General features: G+C 41.9%; 1 protein-coding gene across 2 annotated transcripts in view; it reads right to left on the reverse strand.

The window, feature by feature from the left end:
* Positions 1-15,114, reverse strand: part of PDCD1LG2 (programmed cell death 1 ligand 2) — an 85,024-nt gene that overhangs the window by 54,757 nt on the left and 15,153 nt on the right. Inside the window, exon 1 of one of the 2 annotated variants that reach the window (XM_010993428.3) lies at positions 1,432-1,738. The exons of the other annotated variant lie outside the window; for it this stretch is intronic. The gene's annotated coding sequence lies outside the window, so the exon portion shown is untranslated. Of the gene's footprint in view, positions 1-1,431; positions 1,739-15,114 lie in introns of those variants that run through there. 2 annotated transcript variants of the gene reach the window in all.

Consider the following 15,114-nt stretch of genomic DNA (forward strand, 5'->3'; position numbering starts at 1 on the left):
AAGGAAAACAGGCTGCAGCTGCCTCACTACAGGGTAACCCAAATGTGCCACAGTTAAGGCATGTGCTGTATTTGGACATTGCCATGTGGAGTAAAAATGACATACAACACTCTATGGATCACTGTCTAATGCATCTTAAAGCAAGTCAACTCAGAAGCATGACCCCTACCTACTGTCCCAGAGGACATTTACACCTCCTTCTTCTCACATCAACCCCACGGCCCCCTGTAATATTAGGCAAACCTCCCACAACTGGGGATTCACCTGCCATTTCATCAAATCAATTAATTCAACAACTCAACAAGCACTGAACGAGCAACTATGCACATTGTGAGGCACTGTGATAGGCACTTGGGATTCAAAGAACCTAAAAGATGTGGTCCTTGCCTACAAGGAGCTCCAGTTTAATGGAAAGGCACACAGACAGGAGAAATCTTGGGAGAAGATGCCTTGGAGAGTAACCAGGGAAGATTCTATTGATAATGAGAGTTCAGGTAATGAAGGCAAATAGACCAATTCCAAGTGGCAAGAGATATGGTTCATCTATTCATAGAATCTTGGGCTTAAAGAACTATCCAGGTCAATCAGCATCTGACCACTGAAACAACTGTCTGAGTACTTACTGCTCACACTAAGTATTTTACTGCGCATTTTGTCAATTTATGTCTATGACTCTCTTCCATAGAACCACAGAATTTCAGGGTTAGAAGATCTTATTTGTAGGTAATTTAATTCAAGCCTGACCTCCTCACTTCAATCCTTTCTCACATGAATTGTTATCTCTTTTCTATTATATGCACCTGAGTAGTGACCAATAGCGATGGTTGCAGCTTTCTTTCATTTTGCTAACATTTCTTTCATCATTTTATGCAGAATAATAAGCCCTTTAGCAGGTCCAAATCATGCTTTCATTAAATAATGGTTGCCTATCTCATAAGTTAGTGCAATTAGAGTTTTTTAATTTTTAATTTTTAAAAAGCTTACTCCTAGAACATAGCTTGTAAACACAGGCTAGCCTGGAATGTTGACAGCCTGCCAAAGGGATAATCACAAACAGATGTTAGATGCAAAAAAACCAAAATTTTAAGTTCCATTAACTCTTCAAAATTCTAAGCTGAGAGACAATCTCAGGAACAGTTAGGTTTTTTTCAGTGCACATTTATTTTGTGCAAAAAAAAAAAAAAACTCACCTCATAAAACTGCTCAACAAGAATAATAAACATAGGGACAAGCAAGAGAAATCCTACTATTTTGAGGACAGGAAGAAATTTGCTTGTTTGTGCACCTGAGCACAATTTCTGAGGCAGTTTCTCTCACCTCCAATAGTATTTAGAGAAAGTGTGCCCATACTCACCTGGCTGTGGCAGCCTCATCATAGTCTACAAAACCGACTCAAAGTACAAGAAAAATCTCAGCCCACTCGATACTCACGTCAGGACTTGGCACAGCTCCTCAGGCAAAGACACGAAAGAAAATAAAACAACAAACAGTTGCTCTTTGTCAGATTCCCTCATAGAAGTCAACTAAATAAACAGCCAAAACAAAATAAAACAAAAACAAAAACGCATAGGTTGCTGCCTAGACCACTGCAACAAGCAGTAGCTTCCACCCAGGGTTCCTTCTAGCTGGCAGAGGGACATACGAGGATGGATAACAGAAAAATGTGGGGATAAGGTACATTAAGCAGGAGAAGAAAAAATGTCATCTCCATCCAGCTCAGGCTTCCTTGAAACTTGAGGACAATTCAAACCGAAACTGATTCTAAGGAACTGACTAAAGCCCAACCTACTGGGAAGTTTTGGTTTTACTTTCAGCATCACTTCTCTGCGTGCAGGTACCCCTTGAGCTGTGTGTGCGTTTAGGAGTAAGAGAAGGGGAGGAAAAGAAGAACAGCAGCATGTCCTAGCTACGCACCAAGAGCTTTATGCAGGTGTTGTTATTTGTTTTCTGGGGCTGCCAAAACAAACTACTACAAACTGGGTGGCTTAAAACAACACACACTGTACTTCCAATTCTCTCAATTCTGGAGGCTAGAAGTCTTGAGATCAAGGTGTCACCTGGCCATACTCCTGCTGAAGGCTCCGGGGAAAAGTGCTTCCTTCCCTCTTCCTAGCTTCCAGTGGCTCCCGTCAAGCTTTGGCATTCTTTGCAGATGCATCATTCCAATCTCTGCCTTTATCTTCACATGACCTTATTTCCTGGGCATACCTTTGTATGTCCTCTCCTCTCCTTATAAGGACACCAGGCACTGGGTTAGTGCCCACCCTATTCAGATATGACCTCATCTTAACTAATTACATCTGCAAACACCCTACTTCCAAATAAGGGCACATCCTGAGGCTCCGTGTGGGCATGGAATTTGAGGGGAACACTATTCAACCGCTACAGTACTTCATTTCATTATTGGAGCAACTTGTGGTCTAGATACTGTTAGACCCCATATTACATATGATGAAACAGTTGACATCAAGCATCCTTTCCTTAGTTGCACGTCTGAGTTTGAACTCAGGCCACTGACGCCCCACTATACCATGAGACTTTTCAACAGTGAAACTAAAACGTGGTGGCAAGAAAAGGCCAATTTGCATGCAGTCGAGGATGATCAATCCCGTTCCTACCGCGCCATTTCCCTGGGGCTCACACGAGTAGGGTCAGAAGAGACAGGGTAGGTTTTCTTCGCCACATTTTTCTAATATTCTCTAGTCTTCTTAACATGACTGGCCTCTTCTCTGCCTATTTTTCTTATGAAAAAGCAGCATTCTCCTTTCCTCCTTCTCGTTCTTTTTACTTTATCCCTCAAAGAAGAAGGAATGCAACTTGTAGTAGCTACAAATGAGAGTGGCTGCCTAGACCCCATGAATGGGGCTGCGTGGGGAACTGCTTTTCCACCCACAGCTCCAGGCATGTGGTTTACAACGACCTCTCTTCCCCAGTTACCATGATTGTCTTAGAAATGGGCATGTGTCCCCTGTGAGGCTCTAGGAGTTTTATATCAACAGGATCCACACATCACTCATCAGAGCTCCTACCCCTCTTTAGGAGGGAGATACACTCCCCATTGTTTCTCTTCCTCTGCATCATATAGGCTCCCTCCCGGCTCTGTGCATGTCTTTCCAATCTTTTCTCTAGGCAGCTCAGTTATTCCACCACACACAGGCTTGGGAAAACAGACTTATCTCAGAGCAAGAGAAGGCCCAGGTGTTTTCACAATGGGGCCCAAATAAAACTCAAACAAATATCTCAGCACATTTTCCTGCCTCATAAATCTATATACCTCAAAAAAATACTGGAGGAGTAGATACCAAAGTGTTAACAGGGGCATTTCTGGCTGGACAACTTACACAGAAAGTGCCTGGTGCTATCTCCCTCCTCCACTGAAAGATAACAGAGCCACAAGCTCAGCCTATTCTGGGAGAAGGGGAGATTTGTGAAAAGGAGATATGATTGGAATTTCAAGTGGGACTAGATTCTGGCAGTTCCCCTAAAAGTTAAATACAGAGTAACTGTATGACCCAGCATTCCACTCCTAGGTATATACCCAATAGAAATGAAAATATGTGTCTACACAAGATGTATACATGAAGATTCATAGTAGCCCATTGGAAAAGTGGGAAGAGCCCAACTGTCTAGCACCTAGTGAAAGGACAAACTGTGGTATATCCATACAATGGAATATAATTCAACCTTAAAAAGGAATGAAATACTGACACACGCTACAATATAGATGAACCTGGAAAACATCATGTTAAGTTTAAGAAGCACATATTATATAATTTCACTTATATGAAATGTCCATAACAGACAAATCCATAGAGACAGAAAATAATGATTGGTCGCCTAGGACTGGTTGTATAGGGGGAAGTAGACAGGTGATGGGTCAAGCACATGGGGTTTCATTCCAAGATGATGAAAATGTTTTTAAGTTGATTGTAGTGATTTCTGCACCACTCTATACATATACAAGAAATCACTGAATGGTACACTTTAAATGGGTGAACCGTACGTATGTGCATTATATCTCAAAAAGCTGTTAGAAAACATGGGACTAGACTGAGTCATCATAACTGACCTACAAATTGTGAAACTGGGCTGGGAAGAGATGAAGTCACTCTCTACCCGACAGGAGGAGGTTTGACAGAATACTGTTGGCAACAATTACCAGAAAAATTAAACTTTTCAATGAACTGAGTCTCAATCAAATTGGCGACATAAGGATGGGCAGGGGCTGGAACTGGCAGCAACACAGCACCAGCACCAGCTGAGCTGCTTTACTAGCCCACTTCCCCTGGTTCAGGGAGTTGTCTTTCCCTCTGGCTGCGTCTGCTTCTCTCTGAACATCTCATCTCTTCCCTTATCACTTTCCTCCTTCTTTCCCTTCACCGCCAACCTCTTTTCTCTTCCTGCTGCTTCTGCTTTCTCAGCGTTTCTGATACCACAAAGCTGTACGCATCCCATCGTGGACTCTAACAAATTACTGACCTCAGGCTCAAGTCTAACCATCTCAGTCTTGAGAATCTGAACAGCTGACTCAGCCTCTTGAAGCCACCAGCTACATCCTATGTCATGGACCAATCTATAGATGAACTGCTCTTGGGCTCAGTGAACATTTGTAGGAGGTGGGTCACACAAAATGAAACCTGTCTTCCTAGGGTGGCCCTTTGAACAGAGGCAGAGGCAGGGACATTTCTCTCAGAAAGGGAACAGGTGCCCTGAAGCTTGACTAAAGAGAAAGTGGGGAGGAAGGTAGAAGCCTATGATGAGGGCATAAGCCTGGACATTGGGCCTGGCCTGGAGTTACAGTTCAGATACTTATAAGGGGTCTCGCCATTTCAGCAGCTCTTCTGGCTAAGAGCACAAGGTCAGACATCTCGCTCATCCCCACCCACGGTAAAAGAGATCTTTGTGTCTTCTCAGGGCATAGTGATCCTCCTCTTCTCTGGAAACTTCCCTAGATCATAAAATTGGCCTCTGGCAGCCATATATGTACTAGGTCACCTTACCTTACCTCCTACCCACGTTGGTATCTGATCCCAAGCCTATCAGATTTCATTGTCCTGACATTTGAAGTAGATCTGAGAGCCAGCAAGTTACTTCATGTGAAAAGAAGGAGATGCAGAATGTAACTGTGAAGGTCATGTGTATGTGTGGGGGTGAGGGTGGGGCTAGGGGGGCAAACAGCATCTTCCACCATGTGGCCCAGAAAGGCTCTTCAGAGAGAAACTAAAGAAAGAAGCAGATGAGAAAGAGAGACAGCCCTGACTAGAATCCTGGTCATCAGGCTCTTCTGCAGTCTGGGCTGTGGGCCCTGTGTCAGGTTTGTCTAGATACCTGTGTGGAATTATAATTTTTGCTCAAGTAATTCTCAGACAGCTCTAATAACACAAAGGAGAAGGATGACTGAGATTTACATACAACTGCAGGCTAACTAGGTCTGACCTTATTTTTAGGATGTTTGGTAGGAGAAGAACATGCATTCCAAAGTCTTTCCTTTTTCCTGGTCCTGGCTCATCTCTGGGAGGACAGAGGGAGGCAAGACTGTTGAACTCAGACATCTAGGCCTGCTGTAAGATGAACCTGGTTTTGTCCCAGCAACTCAGGAATGAAGGATCCCGAGTCCACCTAAAATTCTGCACCCAATTCCAGTGTATGTGTGTGTAGGAGGGTGGGTGGGGGTTCCACATCACCAACCAAGCAATTCTCGCACGCCAGCTGAGTGTCCTACAATTCAACTCAGTTCTGACACTACCTACAGGAGACAGCATCAGAACTCATATGTTGAGGGCTATGTCCTTACAAGACCCCCCTACTTCAGACACCAGTTGCAAGCCCAGGCTGTCACCTGTGCTTCTGACTGACCAGCTACAGATTGAAGGTTCCCATGATCCCCTCATGAACTCAGGAAACCCTTTTACTCACTGCATTACCAATTTATTACAAAGGATATTAAAGGATATAAATCAACAGCCAGATGAAGAGATACGCAGGGCAAGGTCCCAAACCAAGGATCTTTTGTCCTCATGGAGTTTGGGCCCAGCACACTGGCATATGGAAGTGTTCTGTTCACCAGTCTGGAAGCTCTCTGAATCCTTTCTTTTTGGGTTTTTATGGAGGCTTCGTGACATCGGCAATTGATTCAACCTGTAGCCCTGGAGGTCAGGGGGGTTGGGACTGAAAGTTCCAATCCCCTAATCACAAAAATGGTTCTCCTGGCAACCACCCCCAGCTTTAGATGGGATCAAAAAGTCACCTCATTAACATAACAAGAGATACCTTTATACCTCTCAGCTGTTAGGAAATTCCAAAGGTTTTAGGAACTCTGTGCCAGAAAAGGAGACAAAAGACCAAATATGTATTTCTTATTATAAATCACAATATCACACAACCATTTCACCCAGGAGCTTCCTAACCATGGCTGATCAAGACTACAACATGTTCCCAGGGCTAAAAGAAGGGAATCTATTGCCTGAATCTTTTGACCTTAAGACCTGGGGGAGCAGATGCAGTGCTTGGATTAAGTGGAAGGGACATCTGAACTCAGTACCATGTAAAGGAAATCAGAGGTTCTCACTTTGGCTCTTTGGTTTCAATTCAGTTAAAAAAAAAAAAGTGAAATGATGATTCATCTCTTCAAACACAGTCGGGGCAGCAGAAGACAGCTGACTCATATTTTGGCATCAGATCAGTGGTCCCAAATCTGGTTGCATAGCAGAATCCCCTGGGGAACTTCAAAAACATACAGATACCTGGGCACTACCCCAAACCTCCCGATTCAAAATCTCCAGGGGTGGGGTCCAAAAATCTACATTTTTCAAAACTTTGATCAGGTGATTCTGAAGTAACCAGCCAGTCCTAATTGGTGACTCGACATTAGGGAATCCCTAGGTTTGATGATGTTGGTCACAGCAATCCTTCTGAAAGAAAAGTGAGTGAAAGGGAGAAAAAGAAGGTGAGAACCCAGAGACAAACAGTGGCTATTTCAACATGTGGCTTAGGTCTGTCGAGACCACCTCAATTTTCTTCTGCTAAGATACCATGATATCACGAGCCACAGTTTACCAGTGGGGAGAAAAATGGAAGCACTCAGATATGAGTCCATTTCTCCAAAAAAGCCAGAGTTAGTGTCAGTTGGCTTTAGAAACCATGGTTACTGGTTAGAGGGGTGGTGCTGGGCGGAAAGTGGAGGCTGAAAAGCTGGATGAGGCTCCACTCCTCACCCAGCTGTGTGAGTTGACTGTTCTGAGCATTGGTGGTAAAATGCCTGAACCAAGAGTAGGAGTTCTATTAATGAACAGGTTAATGAATGTTTTGTAATGTATACAGAATGCCCAGAACTTTTTACATTAGGTAATTAACGTAAAATAGGGCTTGCTGGTCCCTTTTGCTTAAGTAGCAGGTTAAAAATTAGAGACTTCTTTATTGAATGACTATTCTTATTCTGAACTTGGTGTCAGATGAGGTGGAAAGCAGAAAACAAAAAATAAACTAATTAACATGCAAGCACTTCTTTCCTCTGGAATCATAATACCACACGGCAGTAATTTTCAGATATTCCCTCCACAAAGAATGTTTATTGAACCCAATGTTATTTTCCAGGCACTAGGGATGCAGAAGTGCACAGGACATGGTTTCTGCCTTGAGGGGCTCATGTCTGGTGGGAAGAAAGACACAGGAACAGAATTCTCATAGAAGGTGGTAAATGCAGGCACAGAGAATGCCCAGCTGTCATTCAGCCTCTCTGACAACTTGTCTACTAGGGAAGCTGGGGCCAGCCTCTCAGCCTGGGATGGGATGTTGGTGGTGACGATGGGGGCAGTATAAGTGCCACAATAGAAGTAACTACTAGGTCAGTACACAGTGTAGAGAGGCGGCTAATTAATTCTAAGTTGGATGCCCTAAGATGGTTTCCTTGTTTTACAAGAGGAAGCTGAAGCTTAGAGGGGTTAAGTAAACAAATGGCCAGTGGGAGACTGAGGAGCCTGTAGGATCAGCAGGGGAAACAGGACAGAGTCCTGCTCCCATCACCCCCACCCCTCACTCCTTCTCAGACCTCAGCATCTTCACTCCTCCCCGCAGATAAGGAGCAGGCAAACTATTCAGAGCAGCACAGGGATCATGATCAGAGACCTCTGTCCAAATCTCTGTTCCATTGTATCCCAGCCCTGAGAACTTTAACAAATGATTTTCTCTCTTGGTTTCTGTTTCATGATCTGTGAAATAAGGATCATAAAAGACCTGCCTTATAGAGCTATTATATAGATTAAATGATTTGAGATGTGGAACGTGCTTAGGACAGGGCCTGCTGGTGCATAGTAAGTGCCTGATAAATGTTAATTATATTGTTCTTATGCTATTACCTGGTTGATGTGGCCAAGCCAAGATCTCATCCCCAAAACCTAGCTCATTTTTCCCCCTCAGAATTATAATGTAAAAGGCTTAGTATTTTTTCAGATTGTAAAATGACCCATTGCATCATTGTAAAATATTTTTAATGAAAAAAAAAGTTAAGTTTACCTAACCAGCTAACCCCAGAGATAACTGCTTTTATATTTTGATGAACATAATTCTCTATAGCAATCTGGACACAGCTATATGAATGCAGCTTTAGTAAATGGCATTTTATTAGGATGCTGTTCAGTGAATGGCTATTATCACTCAATCAAAGATATTGTGGGCACCTTTCCATGTCAGTAATTACAGATCCCATAATTATTTTTAGAGACTGATAAGTATTTCATTGTATGACTACACCATAATTTACTTATGCTGTCCCCTAGTGATGGCCACTTGGGTTGATTCCAGTGTTGCTGATATTACAAAACATTGGCACCATTGTGTTGACCCCACAGAGTCAGCTGTGGGCCCTTGTCTGAATATTTCCTTGGGACAGCTTGCTGTAAGTGGAATCTCTGGATCAAAAGCCACTAACCTGAAGATGCACGTCCCAGCGGAGTAACTCATGCTGTGAGAAGACAGACTGGCTAATCAGCTGGCTTGACAGGGCTTACGTGAAAGTGGCTTTTGCAGCAACTAGTTGTAGGAGGGCAGTTAGGCCCAAGGTCAGTTTGTGGGAGAGCGAATATCTGGAGGGAGTCCCTGCTCACAGGTTTCAAACATGCTCCTATGCTAGAAGGCAATTTTTCATGTCTGAGAAGGATCTCTAAGAGAATTTAGTGATCTCTTTGTCAGACCACCAGTGCCCTATAGTTTCTCTGAATATCTGGTTTTTCCAGGAAATCAGGTTAGGGAAGTTCAATCGGCTGAAAAGCGTCACTTAACTTTTAAGGAAGCTTCTAAGGGTATAATGTCCAAGGGTATTTTGTTCCTGTCAGGCTTGGGGAAGATTTTTCCTAGCCCCAAACTTTCTTCATCACTTGGCCAGTGATATAGGCCAACATTCATGGAGGCCTAAATATTGCCAGGGCAGTTCCAAGAGCTTTATGTGTATTAACCCAATTAACTCTCACAGCAACCCTAGGAGGTAGGTACTGTCACGGATCTCATTTTATAAATAGGGAAACTGGGGCACAGAGAGGGTAGACAATTTGCTGAAGGTAACACATCAGGCAAATGGGAGAGCTGAGATTTAATTAAATCCCACAGTCTAACTCTGGGGTTCCTTTATTTACTATTGCTTCTCTTCATTATTGTAAAAATGGGCATCTATGAGTCTATCAGTCTATCTTCAACCAGACACTCCTGAAATAATCAGAAATACATATATATATATATTTTCAGGTCTGAGAAGAAATTGTGTGTGTGTGTATATATGTGTGTGTATATATATATATATATATACACACACACACACATACATCACATACATACTTACATATCGGGGGCAATCTTAGAGAAGCTAATAGTAGTTCTTGAGCCTGCTGTTCAAAGTGAAACGCTTTAAGAGTGATCAAAAGCTGATAAATAGATAAAAGAGGATTGAATGGAGCCCCTCCAGGCCTGGGATTGGGAAAGAAAACACCATCTTTCGGGGCAGAATTGTGGGAATTCTAGCTGGGGGATTTGTGACATTATCTGCCAGCAGCATGCTTTGCACTCAAAGTAGGAGGTAAGTGGGCATTTTGCTTTTTACTCTGTCAACTCTAGTTTCTTTACTTTTCTCTTCTTGTTTCTTCTGTCCCTTCCTCATGGGCTGCAACTGTTTTGTATCCAATAGACACACACACTATTAATTTCACATACATGCACAAGCTCAGTGTATGTATGTATATCTATATCTATGTACATATATATATTTATATTTCATACATACACAATTTATATCCACAAATTGTTAATTTTCTAAAAATGATGTTAAGTAATGAGGTTTAATAAATGTTTTTACTCCATGTTCTCTATGTCCAAGGTCATGAAATTATGACTTCACTGCTCAAGAAAACAGGAAAATAGTTGGGTCAAATGAGGTACCCAAGACTGAGGCTCAGTCAGAGGCCTGAGCCATGACAGGAGATAAAGAATGAAGAGACAGAGATGGTGGGAGAGGTGACTGAAGAGTGATAGAGTCAGCAAGCCATTGTGTGGTGGCTGGGAAGGAAGGATACTGGGTTGGCTGGGAGGTCTGGACTGAAGAGGGCGAGTGGTGCATTTCCATTAGGGATACAACAGCCAGGATATTCACTCCCTGTCCACATCCACTGGGCAGTCAAAACCTCTTCTTCCCTAAAAGGAGATTTTAAGGGTAATCATGCTATTTTAAATTGCCACAAGCTCACTTGCAAAAGACATTTGTTATGTCTTCTTTTAGATAGATGTGTATGTGTGTGCATGCGTGTGTAGGTAACTATTCATTTCCAGTAACTTCTTGAAGCTCAAACCAGAGCATTCTCATAGTTATCCTGATTTTGAGGAAGTAGTCTTCTGTCTCACTTCACCCTCTCCATGTTCACCCATTTCCCCAGTTGTAACTCTTCTCTTTGTAGCTACCAAACTTGAGGTTTCCCTGACTGTCCACAGAATTTCCAAATGTTGTCCTTTCACATAACCCAAGAAAAATATCAAAGAGAAACTTTTTTCCAAGCTTCATGACCCACATTCATAAATTGTTCTTAGTAGTAATCTGGGTTTTCTGGATCTACTTTCTCTAAAAGTCCCAACTATCTTCACAATTGGGACATAATTAATCTACCCAGAAATACCAACCCTCTTGATAAACAATAAAAAGCAGTATTTTTTTTCTTCCTGAGCAATATAATGAAGTCATTTTTGGAACAAAGAGGGATCTAGATTTTAGGATTCTAGGACTATCTGAGATAACCAGAAAGGATTTAGGGCTGTTCACAAGGGTCTATAACATACAACGAAAGAGCACAAATAAAAAGTGGGCTGAAAAAGGGGAGGGAAATTAGAACAACCCCAAGTAACAGTCTCCTCTACTCCCTAAGCACATGCCGGGAACACATATTCTCTGTCATACTGCACAGGCTTGCCATGGTTGAGCTACCACCAGCTTTTTCCAGGCTTATGTCACCCACTGTTCTCCTTGCTTCCATGCCCCTTTTAATGCTTCCTCCACACGCAGCAAAAGTGATCTCATAACACAGGCTGGATCAGCCATTACCGTACAACAATGCCCCACTACGATAAGAATGGAATCCAGACGCTTTACCATGATCCTGAGGGTCCTGCATGGCTAGCTTTCCAATCTCAACTTGTGCGTATCCCCCCCTCACTCACGACTCTTCAGTCACTCTGGCCTCCTTTCTATCCTTTGATCATGCCAAGCTCAATTCTAAATACTCAAAGGTTTTGTGCGTATTGTATCTCCCACTGGAGGCATACCACCTTTTGTATGGGTAGCTCAGCTTAAATGTCACCTTTTTAGAGAAGTTCCTGTTGTACCCATCCTATTTAAAATCAGTTCCCAATTCTGGTATCACTTACGTTGGCCTCTTGTTTACTGTTATTGTTGCACTTATATAGTCACGTATTTGTTTATTATATATCTCCACCCTCAACCCAGGCACCCCCCAACTAGAATGTGAGTTCCATGAGGAAGGAGCCATGTCTGTTTTGTTTTCTCTTATATTTTTTTCTTTTTCTAGCTCAAAGCTTAAAATGTAGTAAATGCTAAGTAAATATTAATTGAATGAAAGAATAAAACTGGCTCTAAGCTGTCTAAACCAACATTGGACATTTAAACAATATTTCCAAGGTTGGGTCGGGGAGCAAAGCAAAGTAACATCTCACTTGGGGAAACACAACTATTTTGGCATTAAGATCAAAGGGAGTTTTTCCCCTGGGTTCTTTAGAAAGCACACTATGTAGTGAAGTGAAGAATGCCTTCATCAGTATTCTTAGACTAAATGACCAGTTTCAAAAAGCTGTTTTATTAAAAAGAAACTTAATAGATGCTGCTGATATTATAGCTATTGCAATTCAGTGTACTCTGTTGCTAGGATACCACTATAAATATAGTGTTGTCTAGATGCTCAGCTGTAGCCAAACTGATAGCTCTCCCATCAAATCCATATAACCCCTCTTCTTCCAGCCAGACTATATTTTCCAGCCTCCCTTGGAATAGGTATGATCACATGACTGAATTCTAACCAATGAGACAGGAGAGGAAATTACATGCACCATTTCCAAACTGACTAATAAAAACCTTCCACTGAGCAATTCTCTGCTCTCCTAGTTCAGTAAGCTTCCAAAGGAAGTCTTGGAAAACATATGTTTATGGCATATATGGAATATAGCAGAGCCATTGTCAATCTGGGTCCTTGAATTACTATATACAGAGTAGACTGCCTCACTAAGGGGATATTGACTTTCTCCCTTTGTCTATATCACTTTTACTCCATGCCTAGTACAGAACATATATATTCTTCTACCAACTCATATTCAGCATTTACAGTGTGGCAAGCCCTATTTTAATTTTTTTACACATATTATTCTAACAACTCTCTTGAGTCAGGTGCTTTCATTGGTTCCACTACACAGATGAAGAAATGAAGAAGTTAGGTAACTTACCCAAGGTCAGGTAAATAAGTAGCAGCAGAGCCAGAATTCAAACCAAGATACTTTTCCAAAGAAGATATACAGATGGCCAACAGGCACATGAAAAGATGTTCAGCATGACTCATCATCAGGGAAATGCAAATCAAAGCTACAATGAGATATCACCTCATACCTGTCAGAATGGCTAGTATCAAAAAGACAACAAATAACAAGTGTTGGTGAGGATGTGGAGAAAAGGGAGCTCTTGTACACTGCTGGTGGGAATGCAAATTGGTGCAGCCACTATGGAAACCAGTATGGAGATTCCTCAAAAAATTATAAACAGAACTACCACACAAATCAGCAATTTCACTTTTGATATTTATCCAAAGAAAACAAAAACACTTATTCAAAAGATACACGCACCCTAATGTTCACAGCAGCATTATTTACAACAGCCAAGCTATGGAAACAACTTAAGTGTCCATTGAAATATGAATGATAAATAAGATGTGAGATATATATATGCACACACACAAAAACAAACAATGGAGTATTATGCAGCCATAAAAAGAATGAAATCTTGCCATTTGTGACAAGGATGGACTTAGAGGGCATTATGCTATGTGAAATAAGTCAGACAGAGAAAGACATACACTGTATGATTTTGTATATATATGGAATCTAAAAAACAAAACAAATGAACAAAAATAACAAAACAGAAAGGGTCATAGATACAGAGAACAAACAGCTGGTTGCCAGATTGTCAGGGGAGGTGAGGAGAGAAATAGATGATGAAGATTAAGGGGTACAAACTTCTAGTTGCAAAATAAATGAGTCACAGGTATGAAACACAGAGTGAGGGGAACATAGTCAATTATTATATAATATCTTTGTATCGTGACAACTACACTTAACATGGTGATGATTTTGCAATTTATAGGAACATTGAATAACTATTTAGTGTACCAGGAACCTACAAGGTCAATTATACTTCAAAAACAAGCAAACAACTCCCATCCCCAGTCCCACAGCAGGCAGCTGTGCACATGAGCCTGGATTCTCTCTAACGCTCTAAAACAGCTATATTAAAGGTGCTTAAAGATCAAAGAAGAAATACTGAGGGAAATTAGAAGATGGGAGACTGGCTATAGTCCCTGTTACAAGGGACTAGAGAGAAGGAAGAATAGAGTGGATTAGCCTCCACTCTGTGGGGATCTTGAATAGGGAGGCCAAGGTGTTTGGACTTTATCCTTCAGTCAGAGGGGAGCCACCTAGGACCCCTGACCAAGAAAGTACTACAGTGACAGAAATGTGTTAAAGAGGATTGTACTGGCTTTATTATAAATATTGAGAAAATTGGGGCTAAAAACAAAAGGCAGGGATCATGGTTAGGGAGGTGGCTGCAGTTATTCAAGGTAAGGCAGACACTGTTATCTGCTAGCATTCAAACCCCATCTTCCATGGTGACAAGGCCCTGATTTTGTTCAGGTTTTTTCTCCTCATGTGACCCAGAGGAAGATGACCTCATCCCTGGCTACTGGGTAAATCCTTGCCAACAATTGGTTTGGGAGAAAGGCATGGGACCTGGTTCTGGCCAATGAGACATGAGGGATTATCTGGTAGGTGTGGAACTTAAAAACTGCTACAGCTATCTTGACACAAGCCTGGGCTTAGAATCAACCCACCAGGAAGGTGGGGCAAGAGAATTGCAGAGAAACAAGACACAGAGCCGTTCTATCTGCATATTTCTTGTTACATGAGACAATGATCTTTCTTTTTGTTTAAGCCCATAAGAGCATCCTGATATAAAGGCTCAGAGAGGACAGTAACAGTGAATTCACAAAAGAAGTAATTGGAACACGAGATTCTGTGAAAGGGAATTAAGTCAATATAAAAGCTGAGCCATAAGGAAGAGGGAGGAGTAAACAATGGTCCTGAGGTTTAAGCTTTGGAGACTGGGAACTTGATAAAACATTTACAGAAATGGGGAAATGATGGGTAAGGCCCACAGTCTCTGTTTTAGTCAAGTCATTGTTCAGAAAGTGAGCCACTGAGGCCAAAAGACATCTCAACAGGGGATCTGCTTTGCATATTGCTATAGACTCTACTCCAAACTTGTGAACAAAAGATAAAGTTTATTTGACCTGACAATATTGTAGCTGT

The sequence above is a fragment of the Camelus dromedarius genome, chromosome 10, assembly GCF_036321535.1.
Source record: "Camelus dromedarius isolate mCamDro1 chromosome 10, mCamDro1.pat, whole genome shotgun sequence".
NCBI classification, from domain to species: domain Eukaryota; kingdom Metazoa; phylum Chordata; class Mammalia; order Artiodactyla; family Camelidae; genus Camelus; species Camelus dromedarius.